Below are 25276 nucleotides of genomic sequence, written 5' to 3'. Positions count from 1 at the left end.
TCGTCTGTGGACCTATTTGGGCAGTAAGCAAATTTGAGTGGGTCTCAGGTGTCAGCTAGGGTGGAGGTGATATGGTCCTTGACGAGTCTCTCAAAGCACTTCACGATGACGGAAGTGAGTGCCACGGGGCGGTAGTCGTTTAGCTCAGTTACCGTAGCTTTCTTGGGAACAGGGACAATGGTGGCCCTCTTGAAGCATGTGGGAACAGCAGACTGGGATAAGGATTGGTTGAATATGTCTGTAAACACACCAGCCAGCTGGTCTGCGCATGCTCTGAGGATGCGGCTGGGGATGCCGTCTGGGCCTGCAGCCTTGCGAGGGTTAACACGCTTAAATGTTTTCCTCACGTCGGCTGCAGTGAAGGAGAGTCCGCAGGTTTTGGTTCCCTTTAAGCTATCAAGCTTAATCTTCAATGTATCATTGACTAATTTATTAAATGGAGACAGCGACTCTGAAGAAAAGCTATGTACATTTAAGCCATGAAAAAACAACCAAGAACAAATGGTTCTAATTTCTTTGACAAGAAAACATCATCAAGAACAAAGCTATAGGCTACACATAAACGAGAGCCTATTAAACATCTTTATTTTTCAGAGAAAATGTGTCATTCTTTCCACCACTAAGTCGCTCGGGTCTGTGATAGAGATTCAGACAGACAGTCCTTTCTGAAGTGCAGATCAAAGCCTACTAACTGACTGCTTCAAGACAAACTATAATATGAGCCTGCAGCTATGCTCTTGCCTTGATGTTGTACTGCTGCACTGCTTATATATTACAAAGTCAATACACCAGCACATTGGTGATAACACTGTCAAGTACCCTCATTGTGCTTAGCAAATTCAGGCATCTTTTTTTCTTCCAGTATTTGTGAGAGCACCGACTCATATTGTAAACACAATTGGCTTATTTAAATCTAGGCCTGGGCACTCCTCCTGTCAAATGTGTGTCACAGTGGATTGAGGCAAAAATCAGTGGTTGTCAGCACCACTTTTAAAGCATTAAGTCTGCTACTAAGCTCAGAAGAAAGACAAAAAAGAATAGAGGAACATAGGGGTATGATACTTTGTATGCAGAGCTCATAATTCTTCCCATTTTCCTAATAGACATGAAAAAAAAAAACGGTTTGGAAAATGTACATGAATCCTGACAGCCAAAGTCATACAGTAGATAGAGCTATAGAATATTGGAATACACAGTTCATCATTAAACTGTGGAAAAGTAAAGAGACTGGCAGCCTTTGAACTTCGAGGGGCAACAGCATGAAAACAAAGCGAGCCTGATGGCCTTGAAAAGGGGCAAAGTGCAGCAGTATGGGAAAACATAATAAAGACTTCGTCTGTGAGCCACCTGCTCAAACTCCAGCTCATCTATCATCTGAGAGAGCCAACAGTTCTGTTGAGCACACATGAGTGAACAAGGAGAAGTGCTGCAACATTTTTCTCTGCTGTCTTCAGGCTCGCCACCAACACAGGGTATTGTAGGATGGACTGGGAGGGAGTATCACAGTGTGCCTGCATAGAATAACTGCATTATAGAAAGATAGATGCATAATGTTCTAAACACTGACTGTTCTGCTCATGATTGGACTGTCACACAACCAATATCCGTCTTATAGGTTGAAACTGCCAAAATAGCAGATGTGCATTAGGTCTTAAAAGCTATATGTTGAAGGAGAACAAGCCGTTTCTCCATGTATGGTTACGTTACAGCCTTACTCTAAAATTGATTAAATTGTTTTTTCCCCTCATCAATCTACACACAATACCCCATAATGAAAAAGCAAAAACAGGTTTTTATACATTTTTGCTAATGTATATAAAAAAACCTGAAATGTTCCATTCAAATAAGTATTCAGACACTTTACGCAGTACTTTGTTGAAGCACCTTTGGTAATTGATTACAGCATCGAGTCTTCTTGGGTATGATGCTACAAGTTTGGTACACCTGTATTTGGGGAGCGTCTCCCATTCTCTGCAGATCCTCTCAAGCTCTGTAAATGTTGGATGGGGAGTGTTGCTGCACAGCTATTGTCAGGACTCTCCAGAGATGTTCAATCGGGTTCAAGTCCGGGCTCTGGCTGGGCCACTCAAGGACATTCACAGACTTGTCCCGAAGCCACTCCTGCATTATCTTGGCTATGTGCTTAGGGTCATTGACCTGTTGGAAGGTGAACCTTCGCCCCAGTCTGAGGTCCTGAGCACTCTGGAGCAGATTGTCATCATGGATCTCTCTGTACTTTGCTCCCTTCATCTTTGCCTCGATCTTGACTAGTCTCCCAGTCCCTGCCGCTGAAAAACATCCTCATAGCATGATGCTTCACCGTAGGGATGGTGCCAGGTTTCCTCCAGATGTGACATTTGGCATTCAGGCCAAATAGTTCAATCTTGGTTTCATCAGAACAGAGAATCTTGTTACTCATGGTCTTGGTGTTATGAACTTGAGTGAAGACCCAAACGCGGTTTTAACAGAAAACAGAGTTCTTTAATAAAAAACAGGAATGGCATAAATCCTCTTCCAACGTAGTCAATGGAACAAAAGAACGTAGTATAATGCAGGTTGCACCTGCCATGCAGACTCCGACAGGACAGGACAAGGTGGAAGCAAACGAGACGACAGCTTGCTTCTGGCATCAAAAAACACAAACAAGAATCAGACACTGAAAGTAGCAGGAACAGAGAAAGAAATAGAGACCTAATCAGAGGGGGAAGAGAGAACAGGTGGGGAAAGAGAGAATGAGCTAGTTAGGGGAAATGTAGAACAGCTGAGGGATGAGAGACAGAGAAGGTAACCTAAAAGACCAGCAGAGAGAGAGAATGAAGAGAAAGGACAGGAACAGACATAACAAGACATGACAGTACCCCCCACTCACCGAGCGCCTCCTGGCGCACTCGAGGAGGAAACCTGGCGGCAACGGAGGAAATCATCGATCAGCGAACGGTCCAGCACGTCCCGAGAGGGAACCCAACTCCTCTCCTCAGGACCGTACCCCTCCCAATCCACTAGGTACTGATGACCACGGCCCCGAGGGCGCATGTCCAAAATCTTACGAACCCTGTAGATGGGTGCGCCTCGACAAGGATGGGGGGAGGGACGAGCGGGGCGCGAAGAACGGGCTTAACACAGGAGACATGGAAGACCGGGTGAACGCGACGAAGATAGCGCGGGAGAAGAAGTCGCACTGCGACAGGATTAATGACCTGGGAAATACGGAACGGACCAATGAACCGCGGGGCCAACTTGCGAGAAGCTGTCTTAAGGGGAAGGTTCTGAGTGGAGAGCCATACTCTCTGACCGCAACAATATCTAGGACTCTTGGTCCTACGCTTATTAGCGGCCCTCACAGTCTGCGCCCTATTACGGCAAAGTGCCGACCTGACCCCCTTCCAGGTGCGCTCGCAACGCTGGACAAAAGCCTGAGCGGAGGGGACGCAGGACTCGGCGAGCTGAGATGAGAACAGCGGAGGCTGGTACCCGAGGCTACACTGAAAAGGGGATAGACCGGTAGCAGACGAGGAAGCGAGTTGTGGGCGTACTCTGCCCAGGGGAGCTGTTCTGACCAAGACGCAGGGTTACGAAAAGAAAGACTGCGTAAAATGCGACCAACAGTCTGATTGGCCCGTTCGGCTTGACCGTTAGACTGGGGATGAAAGCCGGACGAGAGACTGACGGAAGCCCCAATCAAACGGCAAAACTCCCTCCAAAATTGAGACGTGAACTGCGGGCCTCTGTCGGAAACGACGTCAGACGGAAGGCCATGAATTCGGAAAACATTCTCGATAATGATCTGAGCCGTCTCCTTAGCAGAAGGGAGCTTATCGAGAGGAATGAAATGAGCCGCCTTAGAGAATCTATCGACAACCGTAAGAATAACTGTCTTCCCCGCTGATGAAGGCAGTCCGGTGATAAAATCTAAAGCGATGTGAGACCACGGTCGAGAGGGAATGGGAAGCGGTCTGAGACGGCCGGCAGGAGGAGAGTTCCCAGATTTAGTCTGCGCGCAGACCGAACAAGCGGCGACAAATCGACGCGCGTCACGTTCCCGAGTGGGCCACCAGAAACGCTGGCGAATGGAAGCGAGCGTACCCCGAACGCCGGGGTGGCCGGCTAACTTGGCAGAGTGGGCCCACTGAAGAACGGCCGGACGAGTAGGAACGGGAACGAACAGAAGGTTCCTAGGGCAAGCTCGCGGCGACGGAGTGTGAGCGAGTGCTTGCTTTACCTGCCTCTCAATTCCCCAGACAGTCAACCCGACAACACGCCCCTCAGGGAGAATCCCATCGGGGTCGGTGGAGACCTCAGAAGAACTGAAGAGACGAGATAAAGCATCAGGTTTGGTGTTTTTGAGCCCGGACGATAAGAAATAACAAACTCGAAACGAGCGAAAAACAGAGCCCAACGAGCCTGACGCGCATTAAGTCGTTTGGCTGAACGGATGTACTCAAGGTTCCTATGGTCAGTCCAAACGACAAAAGGAACGGTCGCCCCCTCCAACCACTGTCGCCATTCGCCTAGGGCTAAGCGGATGGCGAGCAGTTCGCGATTACCAACATCATAGTTACGTTCTGACGGCGATAAGCGATGAGAGAAAACGCGCAAGGATGGACCCTGCCGTCAGAGAGAGAGCGCTGAGAAAGAATGGCTCCCACGCCCACCTCTGACGCGTCAACCTCAACAACAAACTGTCTAGAGATGTCAGGTGTAACAAGAATAGGTGCGGATGTAAAACGATTCTTAAGAAGATCAAAAGCTCCCTGGGCGGAAACGGACCACTTAAAGCACGTCTTAACAGAAGTAAGGGCTGTGAGAGGAGCTGCCACCTGACCGAAATTACGGATGAAACGACGGTAGAAATTAGCGAAGCCCAGAAAGCGCTGCAGCTCGACGCGTGACTTAGGAACGGGCCAATCAATGACAGCCTGGACCTTAGCGGGATCCATCTTAATGCCCTCAGCGGAAATAACGGAACCGAGAAAAGGACAGAGGCGGCATGAAAAGTGCACTTCTCAGCCTTCACATAAAGACAGTTCTCCAAAAGGCGCTGGAGGACGCGTCGCACGTGCTGAACATGAATCGAGAGAGACGGTGAAAAAATCAGGATATCATCCATGTAAACGAAAACAAAAATGTTCAGCATGTCTCTCAGGACGTCGTTAACTAGTGCCTGAAAGACAGCTGGAGCGTTAACGAGGCCGAAAGGAAGAACCCGGTATTCAAAGTGCCCTAACGGAGTGTTAAACGCCGTCTTCCACTCGTCCCCCTCCCTGATGCGCACGAGATGGTAGGCGTTACGAAGGTCCAATTTGGTGAAAAACCTGGCTCCCTGCAGGATCTCGAAGGCTGAAGACATAAGAGGAAGCGGATAACGATTCTTAACTGTAATGTCATTCAGCCCTCGATAATCCACGCATGGGCGCAGGGACCCGTCCTTCTTCTGAACAAAAAAGAACCCCGCGCCGGCGGGGGAGGAGGAGGAGACTATGGTACCGGCGTCGAGCGAAACCGACAAATAATCCTCGAGAGCCTTACGTTCGGGAGCCGACAGAGAGTATAATCTACCCCGGGGGAGTAGTTCCCGGAAGGAGATCAATACTACAGTCATACGACCGGTGTGGAGGGAGAGAAGTGGCCTTGGAACGACTGAACACCGTGCGCAGATCGTGATACTCCTCCGGCACCCCTGTCAAATCGCCAGGCTCCTCCTGTGAAGAAGAGACAGAGGAAACAGGAGGGATAGCAGACATTAAACAGGTTACATGACAAGAAACATTCCAGGATAGGATAGTATTACTAGACCAATTAATAGAAGGGTTATGGCGCACTAGCCAGGGATGACCCAAAACAACAGGTGTAAAAGGTGAACGAAAAATTAAAAAAGAAATGGTTTCGCTATGATTACCAGAGACAGTGAGGGTTAAAGGCAGCGTCTCACGCTGAATCTTGGGGAGAGAACTACCATCTAAAGCGAACAAGGCCCTGGGCTCCCCTAACTGTCTGAGAGGAATGTCATGTTCCCGAGCCCAGGTCTCGTCCATAAAACAGCCCTCCGCCCCAGAGTCTATCAAGGCACTGCAGGAAGCAGATGAACCGGGCCAGCGGAGATGGACCGGAAAGGTAGTGCGTGATCCAGAAGGAGAGGCCTGAGTAGTTGCGCTCACCAGTAGCCCTCCTCTTACTGATGAGCTCTGGCTTTTACTGGACATGAGGTGACAAAATGACCAGCGGAGCCGCAGTAGAGACAGAGGCGATTGGTGATTCTCCGTTCCCTCTCCTTGGCCGAGATGCGAATACCCCCCAGCTGCATAGGCTCAGCATCCGAGCCGGCGGGGGAGGGTGGCAGTGATGCGGCAGGTGGCAGTGATGTGGAGAGGGGAGCAACGGAGAACGTGAGCTCCTTTCCACGAGCTCGGCGACGAAGATCAAACCGTCGCTCTATGCGAATAGCGAGAGCTATTAAGGAGTCCAGACTGGAAGGAACCTCCCGGGAGAGGATCTCATCCTTAACCTCGACGTGGAGACCCTCCAGAAAACGAGCGAGCAAAGCCGGCTCGTTCCAGTCACTAGAGGCAGCGAGAGTCCGAAACTCAATAGAATAATCCGTTATGGATCTATTCCCCTGACATAGGGAAGACAGGGCCCTGGAAGCCTCCTCGCCAAAAACAGAACGGTCAAAAACCCGTATCATCTCCTCCTTAAAGTCCTGATACTGGTTAATACACTCAGCCCTCGCCTCCCAGACTGCCGTGCCCCACTCACGCGCCCGTCCGGTAAGGAGAGAAATGACGTAGGCGATGCGGGCTGCGCTCCTGGAGTAAGTGTTGGGCTGGAGAGAGAACACCACATCACACTGAGTGAGGAATGAGCGGCACTCAGTGGGCTCCCCAGAGTAACACGGCGGGTTGTTGATCCTGGGCTCCGGAGACTCGGAAACCCTGGAAGTGGGCGGTGGATCGAGGCGGAGTTGGTGAACCCGTCTTGTGAGGTCGGAGACTTGGACGGCCAGGGTCTCAACGGCATGTTGAGCAGCAGACAATTCCTCCTCGTGTCTGCCTAGCATCGCTCCCTGGATCTCGACGGCGGAGTGAAAAGGGTCCGGAGCCGCTGGGTCCATTCTTGGTCTGATTCTTCTGTTATGAACTTGAGTGAAGACCCAAACGCGGTTTTAACAGAAAACAGAGTTCTTTAATAAAAAACAGGAATGGCATAAATCCTCTTCCAACGTAGTCAATGGAACAAAAGAACGTAGTATAATGCAGGTTGCACCTGCCATGCAGACTCCGACAGGACAGGACAAGGTGGAAGCAAACGAGACGACAGCTTGCTTCTGGCATCAAAAAACACAAACAAGAATCAGACACTGAAAGTAGCAGGAACAGAGAAAGAAATAGAGACCTAATCAGAGGGGGAAGAGAGAACAGGTGGGGAAAGAGAGAATGAGCTAGTTAGGGGAAATGTAGAACAGCTGAGGGATGAGAGACAGAGAAGGTAACCTAAAAAGACCAGCAGAGAGAGAGAATGAAGAGAAAGGACAGGAACAGACATAACAAGACATGACACTTGGAGTCTTTATGTGCCTTTTGGCAAACTCCAAGCGGGCTGTCATGTGCCTTTTACTGAGGAGTGTCTGCCGTCTGGCCACTCTAGCATAAAATCCTGATTGGTGGAGTGCTGCCGAGATGGTTGTCCTCTAGGAAGAGTCTTGGTGGTTTCAAACCTCTTCGATGGAGGCCATTGTGTTCTTGGGGACCTTCAATGCTGCAGACATTTTTTGGTACCCTTCCTCAGATCAGTGCCTCGACACAATCCTGTCTCGGAGTTCTATGGAAGGCTTGGTTTTTGCTCTGACATGCACTGTCAACTGTGGGACCTTATTTAGACAGGTGTGTGCCTTTCCAAATCATGTCCAATCAATTGAATTTACCACAGGTTGGACTCCAATCAAGTTGTAGAAACATATCAAGGATGATCAATGGAGACAGGATTCACCTGAGCTCAATTTCGAGTCTCATAGCAAAGGGTCTGAATACTTATGCAAATAAGGTATTTCAGTTATTTTCTTTTTATACATTTGCTAAAATGTCTAGAAACCCGTTTTCACTTTGTTATTATGGGGAATCGTGTGTAAATTGCTGAGGATTTATATTTATTTAATCAATTTTAGAATAAGGCTGTAACGTAACAAAATGTGGAAAAAGTCAAGTGGTCTGAATACTTTCTGGAGGCAAAGCACACCGGTTTGAGTGTGTCAAGAACTGCAACGCTGCTGGGTTTTTCACACTCAACAATGTCCCATGTGTATCAAGAATGGTCCACCACCCAAAGGACATCCAGCCAACTTGACACACTGTTGGAAGCATTGGAGTCAACATGGTCCAGCATCCCTGTGGAACGCTTGTTGAGTCCATGCCCCAAGGAATTGAGGCTGTTCTGATGGCAAAATATTAGGAAGGTGTTCCTAATGTTTTGTACACTCAGTGTTTGTGTTGTGTCGGTGTGTGTGTGTATGTGATTGTAATGTATGTGAATGTGTCTTGGATTTGTGTGGGAGTGTCAAAGTAGTGTGTGTGAGTGAGCATGTATACACTGAGTGTACAAAACATTAGGAACACCTTCCTAATATTGAGTTGCACCCCCTTTTGCCCTTAGAACAACCTCAATTTGTTGGGGCATGGACTCTACAAGGTGTCGAAACCGTTCCAAAGGGATGCTGGCCCATGTTGACTACATTGCTTCCCACAGTTGTGTCAAATTGGCTGGATGTCCTTTGGCTGGTGGACCATTCTTGATACACACGGGAAACTGTTGAGCGTGAAAAACCCAGCAGCGTTGCAGTTCTTGACACACTCAAACCTGTGCGCCTGGCATCTACTACCATACCCTGTTCAAAGACATTTAAATATTCTGTCATGACCTTTCACTCTTTGAATGGCACACATACACAACCCATGTCTCAATTGTCTCAAGGCTTAACAATCCTTCTTTAACCTGACTCCCCTTCATCTACACTGAATGAAGTGGATTTAACAGGTGACATCAATAAGGGATCATAGCTTTCACCTGGATTCACCTGGTCAGTCTACGTCATGGAAAGAGCAGGTGTTCCTAATGTTTTGTACACTCAGTGTATATTGTCTAGTGAGTGTGCATAGTAGGGTCAGTGCAGATAGTCCAGGTAACTATTAATTTACTATTTATGGCTTGGGGGTAGAAGCTGTCTTAGAGCCTGTTGGACCGAGAGCCGATGCTCTTGTACTGTTTGCCGGACGGTAGCAGAGTGAACAATTTATGGCTTGGGTGACTGGAGTCTTTGGCAATTTTACAAGCCTTTCTCTGACACCACCTATATAGAGGTCCTGGATGGCTGGGAGCTCAGCCCCAGTGATGTACTGGGCTTTCTGCACCACCCTCTGTCGTGCTTTGCGGTCGAGGGCGGAGCGTTTGCCATACCAAGCGGTGATGCAGCCAGTCAAGATGCTCTCGATGGTGCAGCTGTAGAACTTTTTGACGATCTAAGGGCCCATGACAAATCTTTTCAGCCTCCTTTGAAAAACTATTCCTGATGCTATGTGTTTAAAAAGACCTACAGAAGAGAGATACAAACATGGGACGAGTACAGTACAAGATCAGCAACATTCAGACACTATCAATCTACGATGGATCGGCCAGCTGGCATGTAGTCAATAGTAATTATCTGCCACATACATTCCAAAATGCCCAACATGTGAAACGTCTGTGCCAGAAGCTGTGAGTTAACATTGAAACTAACTTCTCAATCAAAAAGTCTCACTGTTTGTAGAAGAGCAAGAATACATCTTAACCTCAACCCTAATCCCAGCCTCTCATTCAAATCACCAAAATGTTACATGGGCTGAATGCATATGTACACCATAGTTGGGCATGCATACCACTTTCATATGGGTGGCCCAAGCAGCGGGAATCAAACCCACAAACCGTGGCATTCCAAGTGCCATGCTCTACTGACTAAGCCACACAGGATTTAGTAAATATCAGTGCATGTATTCTTTAATGTCAAGATCGCAACACAAGAATCACTGTTGACATTCTGCCAAGTATTCTGTTCACATTGAACATTGAACCAAAGCCTGCTTTCTGTGTGGCTGATAGTCAGGTGTCAATTTCACAATCTGAGCCCTGAAAATGGATGAAGAGTATCGGTAAAAGAAAACAGTAAACATTGTATTGATGTCTTTCACCCATGACTGTTCTGCTCTGTAGCCTTTACATCACCTGTGGCTTTTGGCTGGTGTATTACCTCTCACCAGAACACTGCTTGGGATTCCGCTCACTTGCCCTATGATTTAATTTGCCTTTGTTGCCTCTGACAAGCCATCATTTACTCCCATCATCCTCCTCAGTTCTCGTCTCCCTTCCGACAGACACAAAGCCCAGTTATATATATTGCTAATATCCACTGGGATCTGGGTGGATCAACACAGCTTTGGACTTCTTTGCCAATTACTGTTAACCTTCACAACCTTCTCCCTATGACTTTACACAGGACTTTTGTCAGGGTTTGGCTAATACAGCATGGAGAATATTGGCTCAAGCAATTAACCTTCCCACATATTGAATATCTGAGAGCATCGTCTCAAGTATCCATAATTAATTCTGCAGTTAACCGTTTTACAGCTTTACCCTTTTATATGCTCCATTACCCACATTCATAATAACCACGGGCCCCACATATATTACATACTATATAGCAGGCAAAATTACATCCAGCCCATTTTAAAATGGGCATATAATCTGTTTCCGTAGTGGAGGATATGTGCTTGGCTCTTGGAGGTCTATCTGCAACTGAATGAATCCTGGGCCCGCCTTAGTTTACTGTTACAGATGTAGGATCTTAATTTGATCACCCTGTTGCATCAGACCTTTCCTGCATTGCAGGAAATGTCAAACTTATAGTGTATTTGAGGTTTAAAACAGACATCTGAAGTTTGTCATTTCCCTTTTTAAAAATGTATCAACCCCTACAAAAATGTCCATTAATTATAATCCACATAATAATTCACATTTCCTGTTGCTCCTTCTGTAGCAAACTGGCTCTAATTAAGATCCTACATCTGTAATACTGATTTACACTAGTGCTGGAATCAATACAATTCCTTGTATCTGATGCTATCTGTGAACAGGAGGACCAAGCAGCAGGTATAAATGGAGTGGAGGAGCAGAGCAGCTTCCCTGACAGCGATCTGAACTCCTTTCAGCACTTCACACTGGTCGCTGTGAAAGGGATACCATCTGTGCAAGTTCCCACCGCCAATCCACAGCTCTATCACATGGTTTGCAGTAGTCCTGCCTGTGTTCAGCCCCAGTGTCCCTGCCCCCAGAGGCCTGGCTACATTAATGGTGCTGTTGTTTTATCTGCACAGTCCACACCCTCAGGCAACTCCATCTGCTGTACGACGTGGAGGAGATGCTGCAGTACACCGAGGGGCATAGACCTCAGCCAGCCAAAACAACCAGAACCCTCTCAGATCTCAACCCAAGGATTACATACTGCCAGCGACATCACAAAACCACAGGAAATAGATGGAGCCAGAAAGAGATGCATCAATTAGATTTAGACAGTGTCACTGAATATGCCGTTATTACCATATTTCATAGACACATCCAATGTGCTTTTCTTAATGCTTATACCAAATGGTGACCATGTTTGGAATGGTATGTCCTCGTCCTAGGAATAATCTTGGGATTTACACAGTAGATTAATATACTGTCCCTTTGACCGGACTGTGAGATGGAAATACAGGAACGTGTGCAAGGACATACGATCTAATGTCATAAGAAAAATCTAGCATGTTTCAGTGCAAGTGAGATGTTTATGAAACCTGTTATTCCCAAGGACAATGGTTATCAGGAGAAGCCGCTCTGATTACGGCTTATGAGATAGTCAATATAAAGAGCTCCTGAAGCATGTGAAACACTCGTAGGAAACAACACCCCAAATCATTAAAATCTACCTCTTTACAATCATTAAGGTCATTTATAGTGTATCATTATCATTTCCGTGCTCATCAATGTGCAGAATAAAAGTGCAGCAAGCCGATACACAACTTCGTGACACAAGTCTTCTGTTTCGAATAGAATCCACATACGACAGACAATGTCAGGCAACCTCCCCTTATAATTGTGACCGCCGTGCTGCATTGATGGAGAAATATATTTTAACAGAATCATTTCATGGTTCAGTGTGCTCACACTTTGATTTATCCTGGAGCTGCCCAGCCAAAGGTCCCAATTCAAAAGATTTATGGGCCAGGGCCAAGTATCTATTTTTATTTAGAAAAAGAAACCCCAGTCTCAACAAAGGTAGGTCGCTGCACACGTGTAACTCTTCGTATTCCAAATCACTCAGAAAGTCAAACGATTTCAGAAAAAAGGTGAATAAAAAGGGATGAATGTTAAAAAGGAGAGAAATGTACATGCCCTTTCTTTGTTAATCATGACCTCTAGTGAATGGTATCTAAGGGAAATTAACATCCTTAACACAAAATGCAAAAACCTGCTCTGGGACTGTGTCAATAGCTTCATCTCTTTAAGGTGTTGTCTGCCGTTTTCACCTTTCTACCAAAAACAGGCCAATTACCATTTCAGCACTATACAGAATTTAGGAGCTAACCATTTGTACATCCCACTGAAATGATTCCATCCTATCAACTCAGATGACTGAATGCATGCCCCATCCCAGACCCGGCAGTGTTATTCCAGGCTCTGGGATTTGGGAGCGTTCGTTTGACCAGGAGAGCTTTCTCTGCGCCTTTAATTGTTGTGACCCGTTTTACGTTCCCTTGAGTTTGGTGTGATAAACTGCTGTTGTGGCTACCAGAACTCCTGCGACACGACGCATGCTTGTTTCTCATCAGGTTTGGTGGGGTGGAGATAACATTGTGATGGGTGGCTGGTGACAGCCTCATCTCAATGTGAATGGAGCTAATCACCAATGCAAATTGCAATCAAAAGGGCTCATCATCACCAAAGTGGGAGATAATTGTGCTACTGTGCCGACAGCAAAAGGTCAGTCACTTGTAGTATCAAAGCTTTCAAGTAATTATTCATTAGAAATTGTGTTTACGTTAGAGATTTTTCTGATTAAGTAACAGTTTTAAGGGTAAGGCCAAATATTGTTCCATTTACTCTTGATTAAGTTTCTGTTCAGTTTATCATTCTGGAATTTTCAATTGAATTTACAATCTAGCGTTTTAGCTTGGAAACACGCATTGAAGCACACTAATTATTTTCCTAATTTAAGGCATTTCTACCAGGTCTATCCTGCATTTCATGAGCACACAAAATAACATTAAGAATCTTTACAATTTCTTGGCGTATTTGGCATTTTATTATTTTCAGAGAAATGGCTCTGCGATGATCCACTTCTAAATTCAGTTTGCCATTTTCCTCCAGACAAAAATCAAAGGCTTTTTATGAAAGTATACGCAGCTGTGTGCCTGATCTGTCCCAGCCAGCTGTGTGCCTGATCTGTCCCAGCCAGCTGTGTGCAGATGGAGCCCTCTAGTGCCTTACCGTGGGATCTTGAAGAGGACTTTGATGGGGTGCATCTCAGACAACTGGGGGTCTCCATCAGCCAGCTCTATGGCTGTGATGCCAAGTGACCACACGTCACAGTGGGCTGCTCACAGGCGATGACCTGGGATGACACAGGCAGGACAAACATGACACAAGCAGGTGTATTAGCAATAGTGAGGTAGTAACTTCGTATGGGCACCAAAAGGCTTTCATTGATTCTGAAGCGGAAGTAACATGAAACAACAATGCATAAGATCAAGTCATTTTAAAATGGTCTGTGTTTAAAATACACATTGTAATGTTAATTTAAAAAGGTTACAGTTAAAGTCATACATCAGGTGAGTACACACTCGTCTATCACTCTCGACAGTCCATATAGCACATGGAATACAACTCAATGGTGTCATCGTGTATGATATTTCTGTGCTAAGTCTTTAGGTTCTCATGCAACCCCAAGTAAAAGGGGTTTAGTGGGTCATGTAAAAAAGGCTAACCTCAGCTGCCATTCAAAAGGGAATGCCAACGAAGGTGTTTCTTCGCAAATGTGCCCTCGTCAGCTGAGCAGAGACACCTGGATAGTGAATCAATGTTTGATGTGAGTCAATGTTTGATGCAAAATTAAGATTTGATGTATTATATCACATGACCTGTTATAATGGCATATTCACTGTTGTTTAATATGCTTTATTATTCTGTCATGTACAGTACCAGTCAAAAGTTTGGACACACCTTCTCATTCAAGGCTTTTTCTTTATTTTTACTATTTTCTACATTGTAGAATAATAGTAAAGACATCAAAACTATGAAATAACACACATGGAATCATGTAGTAACCGAAAAAGTGTTAAACAAATCAAAATATATTTTGTATTTGAGATTCTTCAAAGTAGCCATCCTTGCCTTGATGACAGCTTTGTACACTCTTGGCATTCTCTAATCCAGCTTCATGAGGTAGTCACCTGGAATGCATTTCAATTAACAGGTGTGCCTTGTTAAAAATTCATTTGTGTAATTTCTTTCCTTCTTAATGCGTTTGAGGCAATCAGTTGTGTTATGACAAGGTAGAGGTGGTATACAGAAGATAGCACTATTTGGTAAAAGACCAAGTCCATATTATGGCAAGAACAGCTCTAATAAGCAAAGAGAAACAATAGTCCATCATTACTTTAAGACATGAAAGTCAGACAATCAGGAACATTTCAAGAACTTTGAAAGTTTCTTCAAGTGCAGTCGCCAAAAACCATCAAGAGCTATGATGAAACTGGCTCTCATGAGGAATGCCACAGGAAAGGAAGACCTAGAGTTAGCTTTGTTGCAGAGGATACATTCGTTAGAGTTACCAGACTACCAGAACTTGCAGCCCAAATAAATGATTCACAGAGTTCAAGTAACAGACATCTCAACATCAACTGTTAAGAGGAGACTGCGTGAATGGGTTTTCAGAGTCGAATTGCTGCAAAGAAACCACTACTAAAGGACACCAATAAAAAAATATGAGACTTGCTTGGGCCAAGAAACATAAGCAATGGACATTTGACCGGTGGAAATCTGTCCTTTGGTATGATGAGCCCAAATCTTTGATTTTTGGTTCCAACTGCCGTGTCTTTGTGTGACGCAGAGTAGGTGAACAGATGATCTCCGTATGTGTGGTTCCCACCGTGAAGCATGGAGGAGGAGGTGTGATTGTGTGGGGGTGCTTTGCTGTTGACACTGTCAGTGATTTATTTAGAAGTCAAGGCACACTTAACCAGCATGGCTACCACAGCATTCTGCAGCGATACGCCGACCCATCAGTTTTGCGCTTATTAATGTATTTTTTATTATTATTTATTTTTATTAAACCTTTATTTAACCAGGTAGGCTAGTTGAGAACAAGTTCTCATTTACAACTGCGACCTGACCATCAGTTCGACACATACAACAACACAGAGTTACACATGGAATAAACAAACATACAGTCAATAATACAGTAGAACAAATCTATATACAGTGTGTGCAAATGAGGTAAGATAAGGGAGGTAAGGCAATAAATAGGCCATGGTGCATCAAGTAATTACTATATACCAACTAAACACTGGAGTGATGTGCAGAAGATGAATGTGCAAGTAGAGATACTGGGTTGCAAAGGAGCAAGATAAATAAATAAATAAATAAATAAATACAGTATGGAGATGAGGTAGTTGGACGGGCTATTTACAGATGGGCTATGTGCAGGTGCAGTGATCTTTGAGCTGCTCTGACAGCTGGTGCTTAAAGTTAGTGAGGGAGATATGAGTCTCCAGCTTCAGCGATGTTTGCAGTTCGTTCCAGCCATTGGCAGCAGAGAACTGGAGGGAAAGGCGGACACAATGTAGGAATTGGCTTTGGGGGTGACTAGTGAGATATACCTGCTGGAGCGCGTGCTACGGGTGGGTGCTGCTATGGTGACCAGTGAGCTGAGATAAGGCGGGGCTTTACCTAGCAGACTTGTAGATTACCTGGAGCCTGTGGGTTTGGCGACGAGTATGAAGCGAGGGCCAGCCAACGAGAGAGTACAGGTCGCAATGGTGGGTAGTATATGGGGCTTTGGTGACAAAACGGATGGCACCGTGATAGACTGCATCCAATTTGTTGAGTAGAGTGTTGGAGGCTATTTTGTAAATGACATCGACGAAGTCGAGGATCGGTAGGATAGTCAGTTTTACAAGGGTATGTTTGGCAGCATGAGTGAAGTATGCTTTGTTGCGAAATAGGAAGCCGATTCTAGATTTAATTGTGTTACTGTAATTTAATTATGCCAATGTGCTTTCATCAATTGAAAGCCGTTAATCTATTTTATGAGAATTTGTAAGATTTCTTGTTTGCATAAAATAGACGCAGACCAGTCTTTCAATAATAGGTAATAGAATTTATTCTCGGAGCGAGCTACCATTTAATCACGTGCAGCAGTTTATATACAGATCATGACGTCATTTCATTGCTTTAACAGAATCCCCTCCTCTTGACCGGGACAAAGTAAGGTGAAAAGTTCATTCTAACGTACTAACACACTCCCAGATAACTTTTGACCCCTCAACATTATCGATCACCACTGAACTGACAGTTTTAATTAACAGAAAACCTAGGAATGCACTCACTGCCTTATCTAAAAACCCCAGAGCTAAGTTTCTGTAGGGTCAACTATAGGCTAATGACCTTATCTGTTTTCACAGTCCACAACCCATTTGTTTTATTCCTAGTTGGAATGGTGTTCATTAACTTTTTATTACTCCTTGTCCGTGTCACACAATCCCTTCTTATGAACTCATATTGTTGATCACTTATAAAACAGAGTATAAGTTTACTTAGTTACAATTCTATTTAAAATGGGGATATTGTTTATTCATTTATCCATAATAAATTCAACAAATTGTGGATTGGAAATGCTTAATGTGAGTCTGGAAGGAGAGTTTACAGTCTAACCAGACACCTAGATATTTGTTGTTGTCCACATATCAGTCAGAACCGTCCAGGGTAGTGATGCTGGATGAGCAGGCAGGTGTGGGCAGTGATCGGTTGAAGAGCAAGCATTTATTTTTACTTGAATTTAAGAGCAGTTGGAGGCAATGGAAGGAGAGTTGTATGGCATTGGAGCTCGTCTGGAGGTTAGTTAACACAGTGTTCAAAGAAGGGCCATAAGTATACAGAATGATGTCGTCTGCGTAGAGGTTGATCAGAGAATCACCAGCAGCAAGACCGACATCATTGATGTATACAGAGAAGAGAGTCGGCCCGAAAATTGAACCCTGTGGCACCCCCATAGAGATTGCCAGAGGTCCAGACAACAGGCCCTCCGATTTGACACACTGAACTCTATCAGAGAGGTAGTTGGTGAACCAGGCGAGACAGTCATTTGAGAAACCAAGGCTGTTTAGTCTGCCGATAAGAATGTGGTGATTGACAGAGTCGAAAGCCTTGGCCAGGTCGATGAATACGGCTGCACAGTAATGTCTCTTATTGATGGCAGTTATGATATCATTTAGGACCTTGAGCGTGGCTGAGGTGCACCCATGACCAGCTCTGAAACCAGATTGCATAACGGAGAAGGTACGGTGGGATTCGAAATGGTCGGTAATCTGTTTGTTAACTTGGCTTTCGAAGACCTTAGAAAGGCAGGGTAGGATAGATATAGGTCTGTAGCAGTTTGGGTCTAGAGTGTCTCCCCCTTTGAAGAGGGGGATGATCGCGGCAGCTTTCCAATCTTTGACAATCTCATGTGATACAAAAGAGGTTGAACAGGCTAGTAAGGGGTTTCGGCAGATAATCTTAGAAAGAGAGGGTCCAGATTGTCTAGCCTGGCTGATTTGTAGGGGTCCAGATTTTGCAGCTCTTTCAGAACATCAGCTATCTGGATTTGGGTGAAGGAGAAATGGGGGAGGCTTGGGTGAGTTGCTGTGGGGGGTGCCTACCCCAGTTGACCGGTGTAGGGGTAGCCAGGTGGAAAGCATTGCCAGCCGTAGAAAAATGCTTATTGAAATGATCAATTATCATGGATTTATCGGTGGTGACAGTGTTTCCTAGCCTCAGTGCAGTGGGCAGCTGGGAGGAGGTGCTCTTTTTCTCCATGGACTTTACAGTGTCCCAGAACTTTTTTGAGTTTGTGCTACAGGATACACATTTCTGTTTGAAATAGCTAGCCTTAGCTTTCCTAAATGCCTGTGTATATTGGTTCCTAACTTCCCTGAAAAGTTGCATATCACAGGGGCTATTCGATGCTAATGCAGTACGCCACAGGATGTTTTTGTGCTGGTCAAGGCCAGTCAGGTCTGGAGTGAACCAAGGGCTATATCAGTTCCTGGTTCTAACATTTTTCAAATACTTATTTTCCACCATAATTTGCAAATAAATTCATAAAAAATCCTACAATGTGATTTTCTAGTTTTTTTTTCTAATTTTATCTGTCATAGTTGAAGTGTACCTATGTTGAAAATTACAGGCCTCTCTCATCTTTTTAAGCAGGAGAACTTGCACAATTGGTGGCTGACTAAATACTTTTTTGCCCCACTGTAATTTGAATTTGGCGCTCTGCAATTCAACGGATGTTGACGAAAATTATCCCGCTAACTGGATGGGTGCGCCAATAAGTTAAAAGAATAACCCATCCTCTACTGACGGGATAAGGTCAATATCATTCAGGATACTCCGGCCAGGGTGATTAGAAAGGCCTGCTTGCTGAAGTGTTTTAGGGAGCGTTTGACAGTGATGAGGGGTGGTCGTCTGACCGCAGACCCATTATGGATGCAGGCAATGAGGCGGTGATTGCTGAGATCTTGGTTGAAAACAGCAGCAGAGGTGTTTTTGGAGGCAAGTTGGTTAGGATGATATCTATGAGGGTGCCCCGTGTTTACAGATTTGGGGTTGTACCAGGTAGGTTCATTGATAATTTGTGTGAGATTGAGGGCATCAAGCTTAGATTGTAGGATGGAAGGGGTGTTAAGCATGTCCCAGTTTAGGTCACCTAGCAGCACGAGCTCTGAAGATAGATGGGTGGCAATCAATTTACATATGGTGCCCCGGCACAGCTGGCGGCAGAGAGTGGTCTATAGCAAGCGGCAACGGTGAGAGACTTGTTTCTGGAAAGGTGGATTTTTATAAGTAGAAGCTCGAATTGTTTGGGTACAGACCTTGATAGTAAGACAGAACTCTGCAGACTATCTCTGCAGTAGATTGCAACTCCGGCCCCTTTGGCAGTTAGGGATGAAAATGTCATTTTTTTTGGTGGTCTTCCTAAGCCAGGATTCAGACATGGCTAAGACATCCAGGCTGGCAGAGTGTGCTAAAGCAGTGAATAAAACAAACTTTGGGAGGAGGCTTCTAATGTTAACATGCATGAAACCAAGGCTCTTACGGTTACAGAATCAACAAATGAGATCATCTGGGGAATAGAAGTGGAACTAGGCACTGCAGGTCCTGGATTAACCTCTAAATCACCAGAGGAACAGAGGAGGAGTAGGATAAGGGTACGGCTAAAGGCTATAAGAACTGGTTGTCTAGTAAGTTCGTAACAGAGAGTAAAAGGATCAGGTTTCTGGCCGCGCTAGAATTGATTCAATGCATAATGTACAGACAAAGGTATGGTAGGATGTGAGTACATTGGAGGTGAACCTAGGCATTGAGTGATGATGAGAGAGATAGTCTCCAGGTGATGTCATCGCATATGTGGGAGGTGGAACTTTTTGGTTGGTTAAGGCATATTGAGCATGCCTAGAGGCTCTACAGTGAAATAAAACAATAATCACTAACCAGAACAGTAATGGACAAGGCATATTGACATTAGGGAGAGGCATGTGTAGCCGAGTGATCATTGGGGTCCAGTGAGTGGCTGGGCTGGCTGGAGACATGGCGATTCAGACAGCTAGCAGGCCGGGGATAGCAAGCTAGCAGAAGGGCCTTAGAGGGATGTCGCGATGGAGGAGCCTCCTTGTGCGGTTCCGTCAATAGACCAGTCGTGATGGATTAGTAGGGTTCTGTGTAGCAGAGGGGTCCAGTCCAATTAGCAAATGGATCTATTCAGCTAACAGTCCAATATGTTCTAGACAGCTAGCGGGCTGCGGCTAGCAGGCTAGCAGATGGGCACTCAGGGGACGTCACGACGGAGGGGCCTGTTGGAGAAAAAAAAAACCTTGGGCAGATTACGTCGGTAGTCCAGTCGTGATGGATAAGCAGGGCTTCGTGTAGTAAAAGGGGCCCAGGCCAATTGGCAAAATAGGAATAGTGGCCCGAGAAAGTGGCCGATGGACCTATTAGCTAACAGTCCAATATGCTCTAGACAGCTAGCGGGCCGCTGCTAGCAGGCGGGCATTCCGGGGACGTCGCGAACTAAGAGCCAGTCGAGTAACCCCCTCGAGCAGATTACGTCGGTAGTCCAGTCGTGAAGGATCGGCGGGGTTCCGTACCCCGTACCAGCAGTAAAAGGGGTCCAGGCCAGTTGGCAAAATAAGTATTGTAGCCCAGGAGTGGCTGATGGACCTCTTCAGCTAGCCGGGAGATGGGCCTAGCATGGGCTAGCTCCAGGCTAGTTGGTGCTTGCTTCGGGACAGAGACGTTAGCCGGGAGTAGTCACTCGAATTGCAGCTAGCTAGCTGAGATGAACCAGGTGTGTTCAGTGCTTGCGGTCAGAATCCGGGGATATGGAGAGAAAATAGGTCTGGTATGCTCTAGTTTGAATCGCGTTGTACAAACTGGCAAGAGCTTTCCGCACTAAAGGTAGCTGATGACCGCTAGCAGTGGTTAGCTGACTACTAGCTAGTAGCTAGTTCGCTTCTGTTGGGGGATTCTGTTTCAGAGATCAAGAAAAATACTTTTTTTTAAAAGCAGAAAAACGTTGTTTTTTTCAACAGTCATTTGTTTTTTCAACACAACAATGACCCCAAATACACTTCCAGGCTGTGTAAGGGCTATTTGACCAAGAAGGAGAGTAATGGTGGTGCATTTTTTTTTCACCTTTATCTAACCAGGTAGGCCAGTTGAGAACAAGTTCTCATTTACAACTGCGACCTGGCCAAGATAAAGCATAGCAGTGCGATAAAAACAAACAAAAACACAGTTACACATAAACAAACATACAGTTAATAACACAAAATAAAATAAAAATAGAAAGAATCTCTGTACAGTGTGTGCAAATGTAGAAGAGTAGGGAGGTAGGCAATAAATTGGCCATAGAGGTGAAAATAATTACAACTTAGCATTAATACTGGAGTGATATATGTGCAGATGATGATGTGCAAGTAGAGATACTGGGGTGCAGAAGAGCAAGAGGGTAAGTAATAATATGGGGATGAGGTAGTCAGGTGTGCTATTTACAGATTGGCTGTGTACAGGTACAGTGATCGGTAAGCTTCTCTGACAGATAATGCTTAAAGTTAGAGAGGGAGATAAAAGACTCCAGCTTCAGAGACTTTGTGGGGACATCAAAACATTTCATCAGATTACCTGGCCTTCACAATCACCCGACCTCAACCAAATTGAGATGGTTTGGGATGAGTTGGACCGCAGGGTGAAGGAAAAGCAGCCAACAAGTGCTCAGCATATGTGGGAACTCCTTCAAGACTGTTGGAAAAGCATTCCTCATGAAGCTGGTTGAGAGAATGCCAAGTGTGCAAAGCTGTCATTAAGGCAAAGGGTGGCTACTTTAAAGAATCTAAAATATTTATTTAATACTGTTTTGTTTACTACATGATTCCATATTTGTTATGTAATAGTTTATGTCTTCACTATTATTCTACAATGTTGAAAATAGTAAAAATAAAGAAAATCTTTTGAATGAGTAGGTGTGTCCAAACTTTTGACTGGTACTCTATATTTGTGTGCATATTACATGCATGTGAATTACATAAACAGAGGGAAAGTGTGTGAATCAATCAATAGCGATATGGCATATCACTTGGTGTGTTAACCTGCCATACCACCATAATCATTTCTAATTAAGTGGGACAGATTTTTATCAGCAGGATTCCACTTCATTCTCAGCACACAGAGGACATAAACATGCCTGGGGCAACTCAAAGTCATTTGCCAGAGCAGCTTTCTTTTTTTATATGCAAAGGATCAAATAATGCAATTTAAATTGACAATAATAGCCTTAGGTTAAGCTATGGTCCATGAAATACAAAGATGTTACATAGGGTCGGTAACAAAGACATGGAAAGAGTACTGCATCACCGCATTGATGCCCATATGTTTGTATTTACCAATAATATCACAGGCTTTTATGTGGACAAATAAAACAATTGGATTAACCGTGAACTATCAATGATGAGTTATCTGTTAAAGGCCCAATGTGTTCAAAAATGTGATAGTGCTGTGTTTTATATACACTCACCGGCCAGTTTATGTACACCACCCTGTTTCACGAAAATGGATCGCTTTTTCTATATAAAGCAAGTAGACAGGGATTGAGGCATTCAGTTACTGTTCGATTAAAATGTTAGAATAGGCAAAATGAGTGAAGCGACTGAGAGTGGTATTATCATCGGTGCCAGGCACACTGGATCCAGTATCTCGTGATGGACCAACATCCTTGTGGAATTTTTGACACCTTAGAGAATGCCCCAAAGAATTCAGTCTGTTCTGGAGGAAAAAGGGGGTCCGACGGTACCAGATGGGTGTACCTATTAAACTGGCTGGTGAGTGTATATTTCCACACTATGAGGTTGGAATAATAATGTGAAATTGTGAAAATTATGATAATGCTCTTTAAGTGTAAGAGTTGTTTTGAAAAGACCCCCAGAAATTTAAGCCTGTTTTGGTGGGATGGAGTTTTAGCCTGCCTGATGACATCACCAGGTACTAAATTAGTTAATAAACCAATAAGAAAGAGATTTCCAAACCTTTCTGCTAGTTCTCAGTTTACCGCTTCCCACGCTGACCACTTCTCGACATTCCTAGCAAAAGTCTTACTTGAGAAATTGTTGTTTGCTAAGAAGATATTTTAGTTTATTTTTGAACATTTTAATTTAAAACAATCCCATAAATGATTTGATATTGAGATATAAAAAAACGGCTGCATTGGACCTTTAAATGAAGGCCCAGACAGAAGTGAAGTGCCCCCACAACAGGAAAACACAGCCATTACCAAAGTCAACAAGCTTGACTCCTCCCTCGGTTGTCAGAAGCATGTTGTTTCCTTTGATGTCACAATGGAAAATCTGGCTGTTGTGTAAATGCTGGAGACCCTGGCAGGCAGGAGGAGGGGCTTAATAAGTGTCAGTAATGCCATTAATAATTGTTTGTTAATAATAAAGCTGTCTACCGCCATGCGTATTACTCCCACACCCTGCCACCTCCTGAGTCAATCCCCTGTCCATTGTGTGTGGATGCCACACCCTGCTGTCAGTAGGCATTTTGCAGTTGGCCATCTCACCAAGAGGGAACCATATAAAATGTGTGTGATAACGGGCTCCAGCAGCTGTTGGCTTCGCATGAGTAGGCCTTTGATGAGATCTGTGACTGAGCCCCCGTTGCACAGCTGTGTGTGTGTGTGTGTGCGCATGTGTGTGAGAGTGAGAAACAACAGTGGTTCCTCCAATACTCACCACTCTAGATTATGATTAATTACAAGAGCCATCCCTCCCACACATACAATTAGACTGGAGTAACAACTCCTTCCAGAGCTTTTAAACTTGAGATTTTTCCCCCAGTGTAGGAGGGTGACCTCCTCTCAGCTCTTTAAAGTAAATCTACCGTTTGTGATCTTTCTACTGCTCAAACAGACAACAACAAAGATGGGCTGTAGTCTACTGTAAGACTGTGTTGATCATATTGGTGGAAATGTAACAAAGGCGATAAAGTGCAGCTACCTATACTGAGCACAATCAGACACTGTCTTGTTTGACAAGCTCACACCACTGGGTTATATTGCCTCAAATGACAAAGTGCTACTGTATGAGCCCTTAAATGATTAACTGCATGTTGTACAGTAGATACAGTATATAATATATGACTGGATTGTAAAGCTGGGCGAGACAGAAGCGAGACAGAAAAACCCAGGCGATCTCACTTCTAGAACCATCCAGAGGCTGTCTGACTTCTAGAACATGCCATAGAACTTGACCACGTTGGGGCGGTTGGACAGGGTCCTCAGGATGTTGTACTCAGCCTCAATCTCCTCATCAACATCCTTCGACATGGAGGACACATGAACATCAGTCGACTGAACACCAACACACCAAAAGACAAAACAAAGTGTCGACAAATACTTACATTTCTAAAAAAGGATGTTGAAATAAAATTTAAGGGAACTAAAATACCCTCAATCAGAGCCCGGAACCATTAAACACAGGGAAACTAACTCTTGGTTAGAAGTACCAATGAATCTTCTTCTATATCAGTTTAAATCTCAGTGGAAGTGAAGAAAAAGTGTCACAGAGGCAGAATTCCTCTTCCTGGATACGTGAACGATACTGTCAGCGGTCTAATCAAGGAGAGGGATGAGCAGGGAAGCAGCTACATCTTCATACCCAGCTAGGGAGCTGCAGCAGGGGGGCAGCGAGAGGCGCAAGAGGGATTGAAGCACTGACACAATCACAGGCAAGCACTCAGCTTGAATCTCACAAACACAACATGGCGCCACTGAAGTCCACCCTGGCCTCAGCACCACAGACAGGTCTGTTAGCTGGCTGCACATCACTAAGGTCAGGACATACATAAAGGCGGAGGGAGATGGTAAGGACGACTGTAGAGAGTGGGTGTAGAAATGGGGTGGAAATGGATGAAAAGGAGGCAGGTAATGAATCTACTTGGGAACAGTAAATACAAGGACAGGTACATTGGCGTGCCAGCGAATCGCTCAATACGTAAGCGGTCAGATGACACAGATGCTACGCTACAGGACTGTTTTGCTAGCACAGACTGGAAAATCTTCCGGGATTCATTCAATGGCATTGAGGAGTATACCACCTCCGTCATCGGCTTCATCAATAAGTGCATCGACGACGTCGTCCCCACAGTGACCGTACATACAGTGCCTTGCGAAAGTATTCGGCCCTCTTGAACTTTGCAACCTTTTGCCACATTTCAGGCTTCAAACATAAAGATATAAAACTGTATTTTTTTGTGAAGAATCAACAACAAGTGGGACACAATCATGAAGTGTAACGACATTTATTGGATATTTCAAACTTTTTTAAACAAATCAAAAACTGAAAAATTGGGCGTGCAAAATTATTCAGCCCCCTTAAGTTAATACTTTGTAGCGCCACCTTTTGCTGCA

At 44.8% G+C, this 25276-nt stretch overlaps 1 pseudogene; it reads right to left on the bottom strand.

The window, feature by feature from the left end:
* Window positions 1-24972, bottom strand: part of LOC135546822 (myosin-IIIb-like) — a 100276-nt pseudogene extending 75304 nt beyond the window's left edge.
* Window positions 24973-25276: the final 304 nt, after the last annotated feature.

The sequence above is a fragment of the Oncorhynchus masou genome, chromosome 10, assembly GCF_036934945.1.
Source record: "Oncorhynchus masou masou isolate Uvic2021 chromosome 10, UVic_Omas_1.1, whole genome shotgun sequence".
Lineage (NCBI taxonomy): Eukaryota > Metazoa > Chordata > Actinopteri > Salmoniformes > Salmonidae > Oncorhynchus > Oncorhynchus masou.
The sequence above is the reverse complement of the archived record's forward strand: the minus strand, read 5'-3'. Positions and strand labels throughout refer to the sequence as shown.